General features: G+C 37.4%; 1 protein-coding gene across 1 annotated transcript in view; it reads left to right on the forward strand.

Annotated features, from left to right (window-relative positions):
* The window catches only part of LOC126277930 (multidrug resistance-associated protein 1-like), a 333662-nt gene that overhangs the window by 210449 nt on the left and 100857 nt on the right, over positions 1-22356 (forward strand). The window lies entirely within an intron of this gene.

The following is a 22356-nucleotide window of genomic DNA, read 5'->3' on the forward strand; positions in this document are numbered from 1 at the left end:
TTTTTATTTAAGATATTAAAGAATTACACAAAAGTGCTCTGCTGCATATCTGAATAATCATATCCAAAACAGCAATTCTTAAATCATAATTCATGTATCATGTAATTCAAACAGAGGATGCCATTTTTTCAACAAATATGGTTTTAAATGATACTGTAGAGTTAGTTATTCTAATATTTATGCTGTGTGGGGAATAAAAGTGCCATCTATATTTCATTTTTCATAAGGTTTTAACCTGTGAAAATATGACCATTGATATCACTGTTTTCTGAATATTTAGGAAGCGCCCTGTGTGAAGATAGAAGCAAATGTGAAGGGGACAGAAATTGGGGTTATGAGACACCTACTAGTAGAGACTAGGCAACCTCTCTCTCTCTGATTTGAAGATCTTGGCAATTTTCTTCCTCTCCAGCAGCATCTGAACTTCTTCCATTGACTATTTCCTGTCTGCCTGTTGTTTCTGATTAAACAATTACATTTGGAAGCATTGCATACATGCCCTCTTATTCTTTTTATGCAGTATGCTATACTATTTTATTTTCTCTCTTTTTCTTTTGTGTTGTTACTAATTTCATGAAAACTGATATATTTGCTCATGGGGGTGCTTTGGAACCAAAAGTTTAAAGGTTTGAGCCATGACATGAGATGTGGACATTACATTGGACTTTTTTTGTCTACGTGCCGTGGTACATTGTGTGTGTAATACCATCCTATTTTCATTATGGCCTGTCAGTGTGCCACAGTAACTGTTTGGCAGAAGAACAAATTAAACATTACATAACATTACCTAAATGAAGACCATTTATTAGAATTGAAAGTGTTCAGTGTGTTCTGATGAGTAAACAGTTTTTGAGGTGAGTAATTAAGGAGTCCATTGAACCATAACCAATTATGGCTTTGGAGACAGATGTGGGACTGACAAATGAGTTCTACATTGCATCCCCTATTGCTGATAACAAGACAAAAGCATGCCCTGGTCATGGACAGGAGTGTTGCTAAACTAGGTGGACTGTCTTAATAGATTTTGGGCATGCAGTCATAGAAACTCCATGTCTTCAATTGATATTTTGATCATCTTTCAAGGGAGCCAACAGCCTGAAGCTGCAGCAGTTACATCCATTATTTTAACCATGAGAACTGCATAACAGCACTTATTGTTACAGATATTTAAAGTGCCAGAGATGGTGCTTGGTAGCAAAGAGTTTTGTATGCAGTGGACCTGTGGTTAGATGCTCAGTTCATGTAGGGGTATTGATGCATCAGTAGTGACTGCCCTGTAGCAATGTCTTAAGAAGTTCATCTAACAAAGTGCTGATTTCCATGCTTTGTCCAGATTCATACCACTTTCTCTATTAATTAAATCCTTTGCTAAACAAATTTTCATTGCTTCTTTCACTACTGAGTGCCAGAATTATATTCAGACTAGAAATTCAACACTGTTGTACTGCATAGAAGTGCCAGTATTGATGCAGTGCTGTGACACAATGATTTATTGGGATGTAGGAGCCAGGTGTACCTCTGCTGTCCCCTCTAAATTTTTCTCTGGCAGATTGCTGCATAATTCTGGCCACTCTATGCTGTCAGACAATATTGAATGTGAATGTGAACTTCATCACTATGGGATTCAGAAGTGAAGGAAGCTGTGGAAATCTGTTTGACAAAGAATGTAATTAATAGAGAGAGTGACTTCAACCTGGTCAAAACTTAGAACTGGGCAATTTCTTTGATCAACTCACAAAGACATTGCTATAGTGCAGCACTTATTAATGTATTAATATCCCAGCACGGGTTGCACATCCAACCAAATTCACTTCATTGCCAAACAAGACTGAATGAAGCTCCAGGACCCTATGGGATAACTATTAGACTGAATTTGCGGCTGTGTTGGACCTTCTTTTAATTTTAGTCTATTTTAGATCCCATGTGGTATAAAGCAGTGCTCAGTAGCTGGATAAAAGCACAGGTCACACCCATTTACAAGAAGGGCAGTTGAAATGATCCAAAAACTGCTGTACAATATCCTTGATGTCAATTTGTTGTAGAATCTTAGAACATATTTTGAACTTAAGTACAAAGACATATCTGGTACAGAATGACCTTCTCTAAACCATACAGTGCACACTCCAAAAACATTGATCATATGAAACAAAACTTGCACTATTTTCACTTGACAGACTGGAAGCTTTAGATCAAGGCAGTCAGGTAGCTGCAGTATTTCTTTATATCTGAAAAGCATTTGACTCATGTGGGGAAGGCTTTATATGTGGCCAACCAATTTGAGCTTGTATTTGGCACATCACTTGCTTGTAACCTAAAATGGGTGACTTAAGGTATTTTGGCTCTACACTTTTCTGGTTTTTGTAGACCCCAATGACAATAAATTCTCACTTTTCAATTATATTTCAATCCTATCAATTTTTAATCATTTGCATGTCATGTAATTTACGGATTGTTTTTTTCAAGAGTGGATTGGTGTTGAACTAAATATCTTAGAGTCTAATTTTAGTTTGTAAAAAAAAAACTTGCCAAATATGAGCTGAATAGGTTAGCCATGTCTGAGGTCTCTCCCTCGTCAGTCCCACAACTACTCTACTTATCAAAAGTATGATTGCATGGGGTATCAAGTGAAATTTGTGACTGGAGTGAAGATTTTTTGGTAGGGAGGATGCATTACATTACCTTGGATGGAGAGACATTGACAGATGTAGAAGTAACTTCAGATGTGCCTCTGGGAACTTTGTTTGGACCTTTGCTGTTCATGTCATACACTAATGACCTTATGGACAATATTAATAGAAACCTCAGCCTTTTTACAGAATATGCAGTTGCCTGTAATGAAGTACTGTCTGAAAGAAGCTGCATAAATATTCAGTCAGATCTTGATAAAATTTCAAAGAGGTGCAAAGATTGTTGACTTTCTTTATATGTTCATAAATGTAAAATTGTGTAATTCACAAAATGAAAACATGTAGCACCCTGTGACTATAATGTCAATGAGTCACTGTTGGAATTGGTCAACAGATACAAATACCTTGGTGTAACACACTGTAGGGATATGAAATGGAATGACCACATAAACTCAGTCACAACTCACAAGTAAAACATGAGGAAGACTGTTTTTTATTGGTAGAATACTGGCTAAATGCAATTAGTCAACAAAGGAGATTGGTGATAAATCACTTGTGTCACCCATCCTAGAACACTGCTTAATTGTGTGTAACCCACACCAAATAGGAGTAATATAGGATTGAACATATAAAGAGAAGTGCAACACCAAAAGGTGCAGGTTGTATGTGTTAGTTGCATTTGTGTGGTGTGTGTGTGTGTGTTTATGTCTGTTGTTGATGAAGCTCTATCATCTGAAAGTTTTATTTATTTGTGACAGTCTTTTTGTTGTGCCTATCTGTGACTCAGCATCTCTGCTATATGGTGAGTAGCAACTTTCCTTTTCATAATATTGTTACATTCCAACCTGGATTTTCCATTGTTATATTCATAGTACATTGTATATGGCACTAACTATAAGCAGCCTACACGGAGAGCCATAAGTAGGTGTCCTCCCATCAGATTCCAAGCAAACTCACAGAATTAATTGAAATGTGAATTTCACAGGTGGGAGAAAAATTAAAGCTACAGAAAGCAGCAAATATTGCTGCCCCATGTGACTTGAATTAATATGCTGTATAACTTTAGCTTATTGGATAAAGTGCCCAAATCAACTCAGCCGTATTTGCAACCAGTCATCAGCAGAAACACTTAAACACCAAGAAGCAGACATGACTAGTGACTACACAACAGAGGCCTGTCTAATGATATCCATTTATTTCCCACTTCTAAGAAAATCAACTTTCATCACTTTTTCATAAGCACTTCCTTCATGTGTGTGTGTCTGGTACCCTGGCTCAACAATTGTGGAAGCTTGCTGGAATTCAGTGACAGCCACTAGATGGCACTGATACATCTGCAGGTGATGCTGTGACTGCTGCAGCAATGACCATAAAACCACACTCATCTTGACAGCCTATCAGTGTTCGTGACTGCCATTTAAAGGTAGCAGAGAAGCAGCTCAGTCTTCAGCCATGATTTCACTGTACTCTTGTATCATTGCCACTAAACGTTTTTGGTTGGCCTTACAATTTGCTACATCTTCAGTTTTTGATCTTAGCTCTCTTGTTTGGACTTGTTGTTCTCTCATGCCATCTCTGTTACTCATTCTTCTTGTTGTCCTTGTGTTCACTGTTAGTGAAATATTGTTACAACACTTAGACTTTCAGTCCATTCTCAATGGGTTTTGGTCATTCTTGACTTTGAGCTGAATCTTGTTCAATATAACTGATGACTAGGTAAAAGGTAAGTGGTAGCCCATGGGCACAAAGCTTGGAACAACAAGAGCCATAGCTGATTCTGCAGCAGCAATTGTAACAGCTGTTCCAACAGAAATTTCAACAACAATAGCAGCAAACTGAATTGGTTTTGTCAGAAAATTTAGCTTGTGATTAGATTAGATTAGATTAGATTAGATTCAGTTTTTGTTCAATAGACACAACGATGAGATAATTCTCATGGGTGTGGGTGTGAAGGATCAACTGCAGGTTTAGGAATCATTTGCTCTAGCTCTTCCTTGCCATTGCCAGTCTATATTTTATATCCTTTCTACTTCAGCCATGATCAATTATTTTGCTGCCCAAATAGCAAAACTTATCTACTATTTTCAGTGCCTCATTCCCTAATCTAATACCCTCAGTGTCACTTTATTTAACTTGACTACATTTCTTCAATATCCCTGTTTTGCTTTTGTTGATATTCATCTTATATCCTTCCTACAACTGTTCATCTAAGTTTTTGTTTCTATGACAGAATTGCAATGCCATCAGTAAACCTCAAGGTTTTTATTTCTTCTTCCTGAACTTTCATTCCTACTCAGAAGTTTTCTTTGGTTTCCATTATTGCTTGCTCAGCATACAGATTGAATAACATTGGGTGTGGGCTACAACTCTCTTCTCAATCACTTCTTTCTTTGGCCCCTCGACTCTTATAACTATCTTATAGTTACTGTTGCAGTTGTAAGTAGCTTTTTACCCCTTTATTTTCCCCTGCAACATTCAGGGTATCAAAAAGAGTATCCCAGTCAAATGCTCTCAAAAGCTCACTCTAAGTCTACAAATACCATAGGTGTGTCTTTTCTTAACTATCTTTTAAGATAAGTCCTATAGTCAATATTGCCTCAGATGTTCCTAGATTTCTTCCACATCCAAACTGACCTTCCCCAAGGTTGGATTCTAGCAGTTTTTCAGTTCTTCTGTGTAGAATTCATATTAGTATTTTCCAACCATCACTTATCAAACTGATTGATTGGTAATTTTCAGATCCATCAGAAGTTGATTTCTTTGTAATTGGAATTATTACATTCTCCTTGAAGTCTGGGGGTACTTCTCCTGCCTCATACATCTTGTACATAAGATAAAATGTTTTGTCATGGGTAGCTCTCCCAAGGCTATTAGTAGTTCTGATGGGATGTCGTCTACTCCTGAGGCCTTGTTTTGACTAATGTCTTTCAGTGCTCTATCAAATCCTTTTGCAAAATATCACGTCTTCTATTTCATCTTCATCTATGTCCTCTGCTGTTTCTATAGTATTGTATTCATCTCTTTAGAATACACTCTCTAAATACTCCCTACACCTTTCAACTTTCCCTTCTTTGCTTACAACTGGTTTTTCATCTGAGCTCTTGATATTCATACAGTTGCTTCTCTTTTCTCCAAAACTCTCTTTAATATCCCTGTAGTTGATATCTATTTTTCCCATAGTAAAATATGAATCTAAATCCTTACATTTGTCCTCTAGGTATTCCAATTAAGCCATTTCTCATTTTCTGTCAATCTCATTTTTTAGACGTATGATTTCCTTTTGCCTGTTTCATTTGCAGCATTTTTATATTTTCTTCTTTCATCAGTTAAGTTCAATACCTCTTGTATTATACAAGGATTTCTATCAGGCCTTGTCTTTTTATGTATTTGATCCTCTGCTGCCTTCACTATTTCATCTCTTAAATCTGCTCATTCATCTTCTACTGCATTCCTTTCCCCTGTGCAAGTCAATTAATGTTCATGTTCCCTTAGAAGCTCTCTAGCAACCTATGGTTCTTTCAACTTACTCTTAATTTCCTATCTTTTTCCAATTTCTTCAGTTTTAATTGACAGTTCACAACAAATAAATTGTGGTCAGAGTCCACCTCTGCTCCTGGAATGTCGTAAAATTTAAAATATGGTACCTATATCTCTGTGTTACCATTATATAATTTATATGAAACCTTTCAGTGTCTATAGGTCTCTTCCACCTACACAACCTTCTTTTATAGTTATTAAATGGAGTGTTAGCAATGACTGAATTATTCTGTGTGCAAAAATCTACCACTCAGCTTCCTCTTTTATTCCTTTCCCTAATTTCATATTCACCTACTACTTGTCTTTCTCTTCCTTTCCCTACTATCAAATTCCAGTACCCCATCACAATTAAAGGTCTGTTTCCCATAAGTATCTGAATAACTTTGTTTATATCATCATACACTTCTTCAGTCTCTTCATCATCTGTGGAGCTAGTTGGCATATAAACTTGTGCTACTGTGATACCAGTACATGTGGGCTTCATGTCAAGCTAGGCTAAGATAATGCATTCACTATGCTGTTCATAGTAGCTTATCTAAATTCCTATTTTCTTATTTGTGATTAAACTCACTCCTGCATTACTCCTATGTGACTTTGTATTTGTAACACTAAATTCACCTGACCAGAAATCCTGTTCCTCCTGGCACTGAACTGTACTAATTCCCACGATATCAAACTTAAATGTTTCCATTTCACTTTTTAAATTTTCTAACCTACTTCCCCCTTTATGGGATCTAACCTTCCATGGTCCTATCTGTAGCACACCAGTTTGTTCCTCCCGATAGCAATATCCTCTTGAGTAGTCAATGTCCGATATCCAAATGAGAGACTATTTACCTCTGAGATATTTTACACAGGAGGATTCTATCATCATTTGCCCATACAGTAGAGCTGCATGTTTGTGGAAAAAATTACAGCTGTAGTTTCTCCTTGCTTTCAGGCTGTACCTTCTAACAACCCTACCACAACAAAGGTTAAAATTTAATGATTGTGGTGTTGCTCATGCTGCTAAATACTGCATTTTCAGGCAACAACAGTCATATTATGTGGCAGGTGTCATTAGAACACAGTTTATAAAGTCATTTCATGTAATAATCGAAAACTAGGCACTCATTTCTTTGTGTTTCCCATGCTGGTCTTGTCATAAAATCATGGCTCAATCATTAAAAATCTAGGTGGTTATGATTCCAAGCTCAGATGAAAAGAGGCCTAGGTTTTATTCTGCTATATTCAAAAGTTTTGTAGATGCACTTCACAAACCATTCTTGAAGATTACACTTTAGCAGGACAATGGTGATGTAAAGAATAATCAGCACTCCAAATTTAAGTTACACTTCCTTTCAATTCAGTTACATTCCTCAAACCAAATAATTTCCTAGATTTTGGATAGATCAATCTGTAAGCATTTGGGTGAGGATTTTCTTTCACCTCAAATGGTCCAGTATAAATGTCAAAAAATTTCTTTAATTCTGAAGTCATAAGTTAAGATTCTTCTTTCATTTTAACCAAAACCAAATCACCAATATTAAAGTGGGAAAACTTGCCTTTTGCATCGTAACTTTTCTTTCTGTAGTCTGCTTGTTTTTGCATGGTGTCTTTTACAATTTGTTCTCTCTCCTGAGGTGACAAAATTTGACAAACTGGAAAATCTAAGTGTTCAGTAATATTTACATGGTTCTTACTACAATATGTTCTGCACAACCTCCATATCTCTCTCATGTACCTCTCTGCCGGATTACTGAGCAGGTGATAAACTGAAATCAAAATATGCTTTATGTTTGCATTTTCAACAAAATCTTTCCATACTTTTGATGTAAATTGTGAACCATTGTCTGACAAGATTGCTTGGGGAGTACCTACCTTATTGAAATAATAACTGGTTAATTTAGATGTAATCTGCTTACTTGTGGCTCTCCTTTTAATGGATACAATTTGACGAATTTTGAGAATATGTCAACAATCACAAAGATCAAACTGTAACCTCCTTTTGACTAGGGGAGGGGTCCGTAAATGAAGCAAGCTGTTATTTCTAAATTTTTGCTGGGCAAAACATTTTGCATCATCCTTCTACATGTTTGATTACTCACCTTTACTCTTTGGTATCAGTCACAGGCTGCTAATTTTTTCTTCACTCTTCTGGCAATATTATAAAAATAGACATTTTCCTGAATCTTTTGTATGGATTTGACAGAACCATAATGTCCAAAGCTCTCATGTATGTACTTAATTAATGTGTCTATGTGCTGCTCAGGCCAACATAATTTCCAGTCATCCAAATCAGGTCTTAATCTTCTGAACAGAATCCCTTTGTGTATCTTATAATAATCATCTACCTTTTGCTTAACTCCCAAATAACTTTTTACCAATTTCCAATTTTCATCATGATTTTGGTGCCTCCTAATGTCATTACAAATTTTTAAAATTTCTCCTTCCTCTTTTATCCCCTTCAAATATGTAATTTTCAAATTTTTGTCATCAATGCCTGTTTCATTATCAAAATTTAGTCCAATAGGTGACCTAGAAAGTGCATCAGCAATAACATTTTCCTTCCCCTTAATATATTTAATTTCATAATCAAATTGTTTTAAAAATAATGCTCATCTGGTGATTCTACTATGATAAAGCCTACACTCCTGTAATTAACTTAGTGCTTTGTGGTCAGAGTAAACAATTACTTTGTGTTCAAGAAAATAATTTTTAAATTTGTTGAAAGCCGAATGTATAGCCAAAAGTTCTCTTTCAGTCACAGTGTAGGTCTTTTCAAACTCTTGTAATACTCTACTAGTAAATGCAATGGAATGGTGTTCAATATGATCTCTTATGACTTTTTCCTGAAATAAGTGTGCTCCTAATCCTGTATCACTGCTGTCAGTCATTAAACAGAAGGGTAAAAACATGTCAGGCCTATATAGAATTCTGCTCTGTGAAAGTTGTTTCTTTATCTCATCAAATGCTTTTTGACAATCAGATGACCAATCCAAGACAGTATCTTTCTTTAATAGATCACATAAACAAGAAGCATTCGTAGCTTGAGTATGGACATACTTTCTGTAAAATCCAGCAAGACCAAAAAAAGATTTTAATTGTTTTTTATTTTTAGGAATCGGAAAATTCTCTATAGCTTCAATTTTTTCTCAGGTTCAATCCCCTTTTCCAAAATAATGTGTCCCAAAAATTTCAATTCACTTACTCCAAATTTACATGTTTCTAACTTTAAAGTCATACCCCCTTCCCTTAATTTTGAACACAGCTGTGTTAGCAATTCAAAATGTTCTTCCCATGTCTTTCCAGAAATCAAAATATCATCTACATATACAGTACGTTTAGACAGTAGTTCATCCCCCAAAACAAGATCTAATGCTATAATAAACTCAGCAACAGAAACAGTTAGTTCAAATGGTACAACACAGTAATGATAACGTTTTCCCCCATATCAAAAATGCAGTGTATTTTCTAGAATTTATTCCTAAAGAAATTTGGTGAAAGCTTGAAGTTAAGTCCAAGCTGCTCATGAATTTCACACATTCAAATTTATGTAACAGTTCATCTATGTTTTCTGGATGATCATTTTCTCTTTTCAAAAATTTGTTAAGGTGCCTAGAATCAAGTACAAGTCTAACACCACCTCCACATTTGGAAACCACCACCAAAGGATTATTGTAATCACTGTTACTTCTTTTGATTATACCTCATGCTTCCATTTTTGTATCTCACACTCTATTTCTTTTCTTTTTGCAAAAGGAATACTATAAGGTTTGAGGAAGAAAGGTTCATGATTTTTAAGGTGTAAAGTGCATTGATAATTCCTGACTCTTCCAGGTTTTTTCATTGAAAACATCTCGAAAATCCCACAATAAATTTTCCAAATGTCTCTTTTGATCTCTGTACAAATTAATTGCTTCCTCTACTTTGCTTTTAGCTAGGTTTTCATAATTCTGACCAGAAAAATTTATCTCAGATTTGTCATCAAAACAGTACAAATTCTCTTATTAGTCTATGATTTTCCTGACATGATTGCAACCTTCTCCAGTTGTGTACACACAATAATATTCCTTTTGGGTTCACACACAATTAACTTCATCTCACTCCAGCTAAATGCAACACTTACCTTTGACACACAGTCCATGCCAAACAATATGTTCTCTTCTAAACTTGGAATAACAAGACAACCCTGCTCAAATCTTACCTCTTCTATTTCAAATGATAAAAATACTTGACTTTTGATGACTTTACTGTGTTTGCCTGTAGCTCCTCTTATCTTTACTCCCATAACAGGGTCCTCAACAAAATCAACACTGTCTTTAATTTTATTTCTAATTTTTTCTGAAGTAGCTGAAACAGGGCTCCCTGTATCAATGAGACATTTACCCTCCCAATTGTTTTCTTTAGCTTTAATGTATGGACACCCTAATTCACATTCTTCTACTTTTTCTTTTAGTGGTTCATGTAACAGGTCATTTTCAATTTCCCTAAAATTACCATCATTATTTTCCTGATCAGTTTTTAACAACTTCACACACACATTGACACTTTCATTATCATCATCTGTGGATACAACAGGTTGAGCATACATCAGATATTCATTACATTTTACACTTTGCCACCAGTGAGGATATAACCTTCTACAAATTTTAGCTAAATAGTTCCACAACTCTTCCCTATCTGTTTTGTAATTGCAACTGTTCCATAATATTTTTAAAAAGTTTTCATCTTTTCCTTCAGAACTTGTATGTGGGTTTAACTACTTCATGCTATTAGCTGGCATAACATTACAGTCCTCTGCTACAGTAAATTGGTTACACTGACTTAACTTTACATGTTCTTCAGATGCATGAGTGTCCTCCTCCTCATTACTAACCACACTTACCTCATCACTAACCACACTTAACTCATCATAATACTCACAATTATCAACTTCATTATCACATAGCTTCATTACTTCACTTGAAATAATCTCGACGAATACTTGATACTCACACACGGCATTAATCCCATCATTACTTACCTCAGTACAACTCTCAACAACATCGTTAGCTTCCATATTTTCATAAAAATCAAAACTTTCCTCATCATGCATCCTATCCACAGTCACATTAATTTCCATTTCTCTCTCTTCACATAACTTTTCATTTTCATTAAATTACTTATTCAAATCAGAGTTGTAATGTTTGTTGGATGCTTCAGAATTACATAGATTATCATTCTCTACCCAATTATAAAATTCTTGCACAATTGCAATATCCTCATATGGCTTGTTCTCAGAAGTAGTTACCTTACAGCTGTCAACATTATTATTTTCTCTTATTGTATCCCAAAATTTCTGATCAAAATTTAAAGTATTAATAGAACATGAGTGTCTGTTATTTGTGGTGTGTATTTGTTTTGTCTTCCACTGATTTTATTATAATAATAAGTTACATTTGTCCTTCTTCCTCTATCTGTAAATTCCCAGTTGTTATTGTAGGTCCTATTATGATTACATTTTCTCGCCCCAAAACTGCGGACCCTCATTGAGGCGGTCTGGAGTTTTCATGCCTGTTTTCTCTGTTTGATCTCCAATTTTGTTCTCCCCTGTTTCTGTTATCCCATCTGTTTCTATTTCCAAAATTTCTGTCCCTGTCTCTGTCATTACCATTATGATCCCTATTGTTTCCCCTGTGTTGTTCATGTCTATTGTCTCTGTAGTCTCTCCTCTCTCCATACCAGTTTGAATACCACCCTCCCCCCCACCCCCCACCCCTGTTGGTGTTCACCATTGTTAAAATTTTGCATATTCCCTCTTTCTAATGCCCTATCCAATTTATTCACATATTTTAAAAATTCTTCCAAAGAATCATCAGGTCCATGAACTAAATCTCATTGCAATTTTTCAGGTAGCCTTCTTTTCAGCGCATCTATTTGTGTCATTTCATCAAAATGTTTATCTAAATTTATTAATTTTCTCAATTGATCTTTACAAAATGCTTTCATGGTGCCCACTCTCCCTCTGAAAATAGATTCATTTAAAAATTCAGATTTAACTCTCCCCTGTTCAGATTCTGACCAAAAATTTTTTTAAGAAGCTTTTCTCAAAATTTGTAAAGGTTTCCCACTGATCAAAGTTTTTGTTAGCCCAGGATAGGGCCTCCCTTTCAAGAAATTTTTTGACAAATTTAATTTTTGGATTATCAGGCATTCCTGGCTCAAAATTGTCCTTGTAATGGTGCAGAAAATGAACTGGGTGCAAATTATCACAAGGAAAACTTTTCACTGACGGGTTCGAGCAAACTGGTCCATGACTGTACAAATTCTTGGTAACAACGTATTCTTCAACTTGATTTATTTTAGTTTTTAATGTGTCTAATTTATTGGTAAGATTTGATTCTAAACTGTCAACCTTTTTCTTCACACTACTGACTGCATTAACACTGTTTACTTTCAAGTCATTAAGTTTTTCATCTAGTGATTCATTTTCATTTTGAAGTTCTTGAATTTACCTGGCTCTGTTACTATTTTCAGCAATGAATTCATTTTCAAAAACAATTACTTTTTTCTCCACATTGTCTACCCTCGATTCTACCACCTTGACGTTACCTTCCAGTGTATTTTTGACCTCAGTTAACTCAGTTTTTATTGTATTTTATTGCTTATTCAAATTCTCCCCTAACCTTTCGTCAATTTCTGCCCTCATTTCAGATTTTCAATTATTTGTTTTCATTCTGCTTGCTCAAGAGCTGTAGAATTATTTCAATCCTATCAAGTTTCTGATCCTCCCCCACTATTTCTTCCCCTGCATTAATTTCGTCGATTATTAACTGATAACAAAAAATGAACCAGTAGAAATCACAAGACCAAATTAAAAAATTCGTTAGAATTTTTACTTAACTTATAGCTGATGTCTTCTCCGTCAGAATCCAGTCATAGTGTTTATTTTAAATCCTTTTTCATCCCATTGTTTTTTGCATCCATTTTTCATCCTGTTGTTGTCTCCTTTTGATTGTCGGGTTTTTGTCGATGTTTTTCATAACAGATTTACTGTGTACTTTTCCTGAAACACATCTACAGTTAATTTTTGAATATTTGGTGCTGCCTATCCTGGCTAGAGCACCCACGTTCCAACAACCCTACCACAACAAAGGTCAAAATTTAATTATTGTGGTGTTGCTCACACTGCTAAATACTGCATTTTCAGGCAACAACAGTCATTTTATGTGGCAGGTGTCATTAGAGCACAGTTAATAAAATCATTTCATGTAATAATAAAAAAACGAGGCACTCATTTTTTTGTGTTTCCCATGCTGGTCTTGTCATAAAATCATGGCTCAATCATTGAAAATCTAGGTGGTTATGATTCCAAGCTCGGATGCAAAGAGGCCTAGGTTTTATTCTGCTATATTCAAAAGTTTTGTAGATGCCCTTCACAAACCATTCTTGAAGATTACACTTTAGCAGGACAATGGTGATGTAAAGAATAATCAGCACTCTGAATTTAAGTTACACTTCCTTTTAATTGCTTTTATTGCAATATCACATAAACACAAAACATCACTTCACAATACAAAACATACTTGAAAACATCTCTCTCACAGTCACTGTTAAAGTTCACATTTTATAAGCAGACTACGTTACGCGTCTTTCCAACATGACGTCCAACACTTGACTTTTTCAAGGTCCGACACTCTAACAAGTTAACAACTAACTAACAATTGCTTATGTGCCCAAAAATCTGAGTTACAAGTACATCAAAGATCATAGTGACAAAAGGAAGAATACACATAAGAATAATATCATTGCAACATAAACATATCAATGTATCAAAAGTGAAATCAAATCTGAATGTTGTCTCAGAAATATGTTAAATAATAGTTAACAGAAATACAGTAGAATATTACTGGTGTCGAGAGATTCAGGTGAGGTATCACAATGGTTATGGAATTCAAGTACCATTACAACCTGCTCAGCAAGGCAGTTTTGGGTGGTGTTACAAAGCCAGATCAGTCAATCATTCAGACAGTTGCCCCTGAAACTATTGAAAAGATAGCTGCTGCTCTTCAGAAACCACACATTTTTGTAGCCTCTCAAAGATACCCCTCTGTTGTAATTGCACCTATGGTACAGTTATCTGTATAACTGAGTCACACAAGCCACCCCACCAATGGCAAGGTTCGTGGTCCATGCCAGTTATGAAGGTCTCTGTTGCAGCCATTACAGCTGAAGGTTACCAATATTTGAATGACACCAGCACATTGTCCAAGGCACTACTTATGTCACATCATGTCCATATGCACATTACACTTAAACTTGTTGCAAAAAGTTGCCTTAGTTTGAATTGTATGCCTTATTTACTCATCATCCCAGTGACCTTCTAATATTGCATGTCACTGATAATTTTATAATTTTTGCAATTATTCCTGGGAGTGTGTTAAAGACATGCTGAACCTTCCTGTAGACATGAGTTGCCATTTGCCACTTTGTAAAGAGGTGTAGAGTACCAACCCCATTCAGCCAGCGGTCATTTCTTAGGCACACAGCCACACATCATGGTTTGCACCTTTTACCCTCCAGCCACAGATGACACAAATGTGAGCATGCAACTCTTTCCAGACAATTTTGTGGGCCTCACTTTATTGTTCCAAAAGTAATTTTTGCACTGTTTGCATGTCAGTTGTCACAAACACGTTGAAGGTATCTTTTTCTTTTGATCTGAAACATCAGGAGTCGTGTTTTGCTTATTCGTTTCTCTCAATCACATACTTACACTTACCATACTTACACATATCTGCTCATGACAGTAGTTTTGGGACCAAATTCCCAAGCCTGCGTATTGACCCTTGCTTCATATAAATTATCAATAAGTTTAAAACACTGAAAGTGATTTTCATGTTCCCTGCATTATTTACATAAACATTAATTAAAATTCAATTCTAAATTACATCTTTTGTTTTCCTTTACATATCTTAAAATTCTATCCTTACAACTATTCTAATTATCAAATAAAAATGCCCCACAATTTTGTATGGGAAAATCAGAAAATCACCCACAGTTAGAGTTTTAGTGATGACAAACAATATTAGTACATGTATTTGCATTGGCTAAAACAGCACCTCACCACCTTTCTGGTCTCTGATGACGGTCTTCAACTATCATCTTTTCCTTTCTTGGGCTGTCCCAGTGACATTTTTCTCGCTGAAGAAGTTGGCTTCCCTCTCAAACCAAGCCACATTCACTTTCAAGGAGATGTGCTCAATGCTTTCAAATTATTATTCACAGTGATCCATGTGGTCACAATGCAACTTGAGCTTCATCAATACCACAAGCAACCTTCTCAGTCATATTGCTTGTGAGTAACTGACTCACCAGGTGTGTCATCATTGTGATGTCACTTGCACAAACTCAGCTTGCAGAACCTCATGTGGAGACTCATTGATCTGAGACTATTACATCCTTCCCCTCTGTTATTGTGAAAAACAGTTAAATATTTGAAACTGAGAAATCACTGCAGATGCTGCTTAAAACAGATGCACTTTTTTTGGCAATTGACTGTGCAATTATAATGCAACCAGTATGAGTGAGAAGGAAGATCAAATGATGAAGATCATTTACTCATCTGTTCCATGTGGCTGCTCATCGAAAACTTGGCTCATTGAAAAACATGGCCCACTGACAGAATAATTTTACACCTAGGTGGTATGATTCAGGATTTTTTTTTGTCTTTAAGATAAGAACACTGTGTGAACAAATTTAATTCTTCTGCCTGTTTGTTATCTATGTTTCACATATAGTATTTTATAACATTTCTTTATTATCTTTCTTCCATCCAAGTTGATAACTTCATCTCACTCATAAAAAGTGCAAAGATAGTACAAAGAGGGAGCATATATACAAATCTTGAAGAACAAAGCTATTAATGTTTAAATATTGATCATAAACATTCACAGTGGTTAACATTTTATTAAAACAATTTTTGACTCATCATTCAGAACAATTACAGAAACATTAAATACATTCATAATAACTTTAAATGCCAATATCAAAATTTTGAAGTACATAAAATTTATAAAACATTTATGTTTTCTGAAAGATAATAAATCTTAAGTTAAATTCACATTTTACCATATTTTCTATTTTTAAAGATAGTAGACCATTTTAGTCATGTTACCAAAACTACACTTATTGCTGAACTGCCATTTGTATTTTATTAGATCTTGTTGTGAATTTATCATGTCCTGGATACTCCAGTATATGATGAGACAAGGTTGAGTTCCATTACAAGACTTAGTATTCCAATTGGCTCCCAATCCAGAAGTACAGATGGCAACCCTTAAGTTTTTAAGTTTGACAACTCTTCTTTGGATGATATTTTGAAAACTGTACTCTATTTCTAAAGGGCACATGCAGCAAATCAACAACTCATGGCTCAGCCACAAGTAGCAGCAGTTCAGTTGCTGAATCATGACTTAGGTGTTCAGAATACCCATAACTCACATTCCAGAAAGTGTTGTCATGAGTCATCAATTTCTATTTTGTTGATAGCCTCTAAACAGCTGGTCATATCCCGCCAGTATGCATGGTTGGCCTACCATTACATCCAGATATCCACATGTGGACTGTCTGGATTATTGGATGAATTGCATACATTGTGGGAAAGATGAACATCTTGAAACTGTCTGTTGTAAACCATCAGAACAATCGGACCCCATTCACAACATTCCCCAAGGGACAGTGCATGTACACTCCTGGAAATGGAAAAAAGAACACATTGACACCGGTGTGTCAGACCCACCATACTTGCTCCGGACACTTCGAGAGGGCTGTACAAGCAATGATCACACACACGGCACAGCGGACACACCAGGAACCGCGGTGCTGGCCGTCGAATGGCGCTAGCTGTGCAGCATTTGTGCACCGCCGCCGTCAGTGTCAGCCAGTTTGCCGTGGCATACGGAGCTCCATCGCAGTCTTTAACACTGGTAGCATGCCGCGACAGCGTGGATGTGAACCGTATGTGCAGTTGACGGACTTTGAGCGAGGGCGTATAGTGGGCATGCGTGAGGCCGGGTGGACATACCGCCGAATTGCTCAACACGTGGGGCGTGAGGTCTCCACAGTACATCGATGTTGTCGTCAGTGGTCGGCGGAAGGTGCACGTGCCCATCGACCTGGGACCGGACCGCAGCAACGCCCGGATGCACGCCAAGACCGTAGGATCCTACGCAGTGCCGTAGGGGACCGCACCGCCACTTCCCAGCAAATTAGGGACACTGTTGCTCCTGGGGTATCGGCGAGGACCATTCGCAACCATCTCCATGAAGCTGGGCTATGGTCCCGCACACCGTTAGGCCGTCTTCCGCTCACGCCCCAACATCGTGCAGCCCGCCTCCAGTGGTGTCGCGACAGGCGTGAATGGAGGGATGAATGGAGACGTGTCATCTTCAGCGATGAGAGTCGCTTCTGCCTTGGTGCCAATGATGGTCGTATGCGTGTTTGGTGCCATGCAGGTGAGCGCCACAATCAGGACTGCATACGACCGAGGCACACAGGGCCAACACCCGGCATCATGGTGTGTGGAGCGTCTCCTACACTGGCCGCACACCTCTGGTGATCATCGAGGGGACACTGAATAGTGCACGGTACATCCAAACCGTCATCGAACCCATCGTTCTACCATTCCTAGACCGGCAAGGGAACTTGCTGTTCCAACAGGACAATGCACGTCCGCATGTATCCCGTGCCACCCAATGTGCTCTAGAAGGTGTAAGTCAACTACCCTGGCCAGCAAGATCTCCGGATCTGTCCCCCATTGAGCATGTTTGGGACTGGATGAAGCGTCGTCTCACGCGGTTTGCACGTCCAGCACGAACGCTGGTCCAACTGAGGCGCCAGGTGGAAATGGCATGGCAAGCCGTTCCACAGGACTACATCCAGCATCTCTACGATGGTCTCCATGGGAGAATAGCGGCCTGCATTGCTGCGAAAGGTGGATATACACTGTACTAGTGCCGACATTGTGCATGCTCTGTTGCCTGTGTCTATGTGCCTGTGGTTCTGTCAGTGTGATCATGTGATGTATCTGACCCCAGAAATGTGTCAATAGAGTTTCCCCTTCCTGGGACAATGAATTCACGGTGTTCTTATTTCAATTTCCAGGAGTGTATATCAGAATATTGTTGCCCATGGTGATCCTTTTGCTACCAAGTGGTTTATTAATCTCACACTGCAGGCCAAGATGCCCATTTCCAGAAGGATGCAGGATTTATCATTTCCTTGGTAAACCTCCAAAAATATGCTTATCTGAGTTCCCACAAATTTTTCCTACCCTTCTCTATATGTTGGCACATATGGTGACAGTTCAGTTCTTCTCCCAGGTCAGTTTATGATCACAGCTACCTATAAAAATATCACATGGCTGATAATGCTGTTCATTGTTGACAGTCATTCATCGGGCAACATCTCTGGTATGGATTCCTTTCCATTGTTTGTATTCTGTATGATTGATGAGGTTCAGGTCATGACTGACACAGTTGCTTTCCAGGAACTCAATGACATCTGGGTCACTTTGTAACAAAATTTTTTATTGGCGGGAGAGACTGGAGTACAACAAAAATAGTCACTGAAAGATTATTTAATTAAACAGAGATTTTGAAAAGTTTGTTGTTATACTTGTATTCCAATAACATCAAGAATTTGTGGTCATGAGGGTATCTGTTATTGATCACTCTGGCCTCCACCACTCAAAGATACCTTCGAGACAAATACATATGAAATTTAATATATTACTTGAAATCACTTATTAGACACAACTGAAATTATGAAAGTTTTAATGAATTGCCTCTTCAGAGAGTATTTCATTAGGGTATTGAAAAAGGAATGTGAAACAAGGAATTGTTTTATTTCAACTTTTGTGCCTATAGTTGATCCTGCCTTGGGATGCATCACATATTTCCAGGTTCAAATGTTTTTGGATCCCAATGCACAGCTCTGTTTTTATGGGGTATGACTTATTCCAAACTACTTACGGTCAGCCAATAAACAGGAACTCAATCACCTCAATGAATCCAGAGTGGCGGAACCTGTTAAAACTGCCAGTAGGGTCACATCATTGGTAGTGGTCAAGAAACCTGATGCCCAGGCACAGGTGGAAACCTACTGCCTACCTCGACTAGAAAATCTCCTCACAGAACTTGTTGGGTGGGTGAATATTATTTTAAGATAGACCTTGCTGACATGTTTCCAGATCCAACTGGCTCAGGAATCATAGTCCTTTATGGTTATTAACACTTCCTTTGGCTTATACAAATATAAGCATGTGCCTTTTGGAAAATCCAACATGAAATGGAATGTTCATGACTATAACACAAGAACCAATAACTGAAAAGCCTCACTATGGTTCAAGAAGGAGCTTATTACTCCAGCATTAAGCTGTTTAATGCTCTCCCATCACACATCAAATGTCTTCACAAAAGATTGCCAGCATCCAAACAAACTCTCAACGAGTACCAGATAGAGAAATCCTTTTATACAGTTACTGAATATGTGAAAGAAAAAGTATATAATCACTAAATATGTAAGTGTTGTAAACTTAGTATAACTAATTTTATTTTGAGTACTATCGTAGCAATAAGACAATTATTTATTGGTATTCCTGTATTTCCTTTGGAATATTTAGTTTATCTTGACTCCTGTATATTTTACACATCCTTAACATGTGAAACAAAAATGTTCTGTCAACTGAATGTGCTGTTGTTTAGCTAATATCTTATTTACAATGTATCTTTTATTTATGTAAGATATATTTCAACTGTGTACAATCTGACACATTCCATATCATGAATATATAACTCATCCCTAACATGTGAAACACAATTTTCTGTTAATTGATTGTGCTGTTGTTTAGTTGATTTTTATTTACAATGTATCTTTTTATTGTATTTATACAAGTTATATTTGAACTATGTAGTATCTGACACATTCCACATCACAAAATTGTTAAGGCTTTTGTGGCCACTTGTTGACAAACTGCCTATTGGCTCCTGTCTTGGGTTCTTCAGCCGACGTTTATCTAATGATTTTACTGATGTTTCAGCAGTATGAGTGGCTGACATTGTTAAAGCTTCACCCTCCATTGCCAATGATGAACTGGAGCCGAGTTTGTGACCGCAGACTATATGTACCTGGTGCGCCAACATCCGAGGTCTTCTCCACGGTCATTTCTGGTGCAGTTCTCCTCTTGCTACCTGCGACAGTCTTTTGTTGCAGTATGGGAAGCCAGGATCCATTTACCTTAAGGCTTTCTTCTTTCTTGTTGAAACTCTTCACGTGTTTTTGTATTTCTACAGCTTCTCTGAACAAGCACATGTGATAGTGCTTCTCTACAGCCAGAACTTCCGTGTCGGTGAATTTTATTATGTGGTCAGTCTCACTCAGTGTGTGCTTTGCCATGGCTGATTTCTCCACCTGCCCCAGCCTGCAATGTCGATTATGCTCTTTGATCTTGTTGTTAAGTGATCATCCAGTCATTTCAACATAAACTTTTCCGTAAGTTCATGGTATACAGTATATTCCCAACATTACAAGTGGGCCCCTTTTCTCCTTCTCTGATCTAAGACAGTCTTTGATCTTTTTTGTCAGTTTGAAAATCATCTTTATATCATGTTTGTGCAATATATGGCTGATTCTGTCCCTCACTCTGGGAATGTATGGCAGTAGGCTGTACCCAACATTTCTTTTTCTGATTCCTCACTTCACCATTTGTTTGGCTCTGTTACACTTGGAAAGTGAAATGAAATAATAATAATAATAAAAGAATGTGTGTGTGTGTGTGTGTGTGTGTGTGTGTGTGTGTGTGTGGACGCTCGTGTGTGTGTTGTGTGTCTATTGTTGACAAAGGCTATTGGCTGAAAGCTTTAAGTGTGAGAATCTTTTTGTTGTGCCTATCTGTGACTCAGCATCTCTGCTATATGGTGAGTAGCAACTTTCCTTCTCATAATATTGTTACACTTCCCTTTTGGGACCTTCTGCTCTGGAAGTCTTCCAGAGATACTATATCTATCCATGCTCATACCTCAATGACTTAATTGTTAAGGGCACTACATGTCATAACTACCTGCACAATCTTTGCACCCTCTTTATTATATTTCATTATGTGTGGTACAAGTGCCACTTACACAAATGCGAGTTTTCTTATTGGCAGGTGTAAAGCCTGAGACACTTGCTCACCGAGGGTGCGACCCAGCCAACTGACCCAATGTTGCAGCATTTGACACTTTACCTCACCACCCACAACTTACAGGACCTGCAGGCTCTTTGGTAAAGGTGAATTATTATTCTGAGGTCCTCTAACTAGCAGCCCATGTTATGCATTCATTGAACCAGTTGTGGAAGAAAGGCATTAAGAAGCAGGTTGACAGGTGAAGCATATGCTATACTTTGCACGTTGCCTACACCCTCTTCTTCACCATGTCCACTGATTTAGATGATGGACAACTCTCCATACAGTATTGGTGCAGTTCTGGCACATAGGAAGGTGATGGTACTGAGCAACTAATTGCCTATGCATTAAAGGTACTGACACATGCTCCAAATAATTACTAACAGATAGAAAAGGAAGGTTTAGTTGTTGTATTTGCAATTAAGAAGTTCCATGTTTACCTATTTGGGACCACGTTTACACTCATTACAAACCAAAACGTGCTGATAGTTCTCTTTGAGCCACACTCCCAGCCACAGCGCTTTGTTCACTTTTCCTCAACTCATACAATTATACCATTAAATACAAGCCCACAGCATAATATGCAAATGCAGAAGCTCCCTCTCACTTACCCACAGGACCACACCCTGCTTTTGATCAACAGGAAATTGTATCTTTCTACATTGATATGGATGGCAACACACACTGGATAGGTTTCTGATTACAACTGCTTGAATTGTTGCAGACAGGTGTTGCAACACTATTTTGGTGTGTCATGCACTATGTCCTCCATGGATGGCCCATTTATTTTTCAGTCCAGACCTCCAGCCCTAGACTCTCTCTCCCACAAGCTGTCAGTCTTCACTGATGTTCTCCTATTTGATACAGAGATGAATACTTGCCGTGTTTTCATCCCGACTGCCCAGCGGCCTCAACTGTTGTGGTCATTGGAGTATGTCACGAATGAAAGCCTTCACAAGATGAAATGCCTATTAGTCAGGACTGAACAAGGATATTGAGGCCATG

This window comes from Schistocerca gregaria, chromosome 6 (assembly GCF_023897955.1).
Source record: "Schistocerca gregaria isolate iqSchGreg1 chromosome 6, iqSchGreg1.2, whole genome shotgun sequence".
In the NCBI taxonomy this organism is placed as follows: domain Eukaryota; kingdom Metazoa; phylum Arthropoda; class Insecta; order Orthoptera; family Acrididae; genus Schistocerca; species Schistocerca gregaria.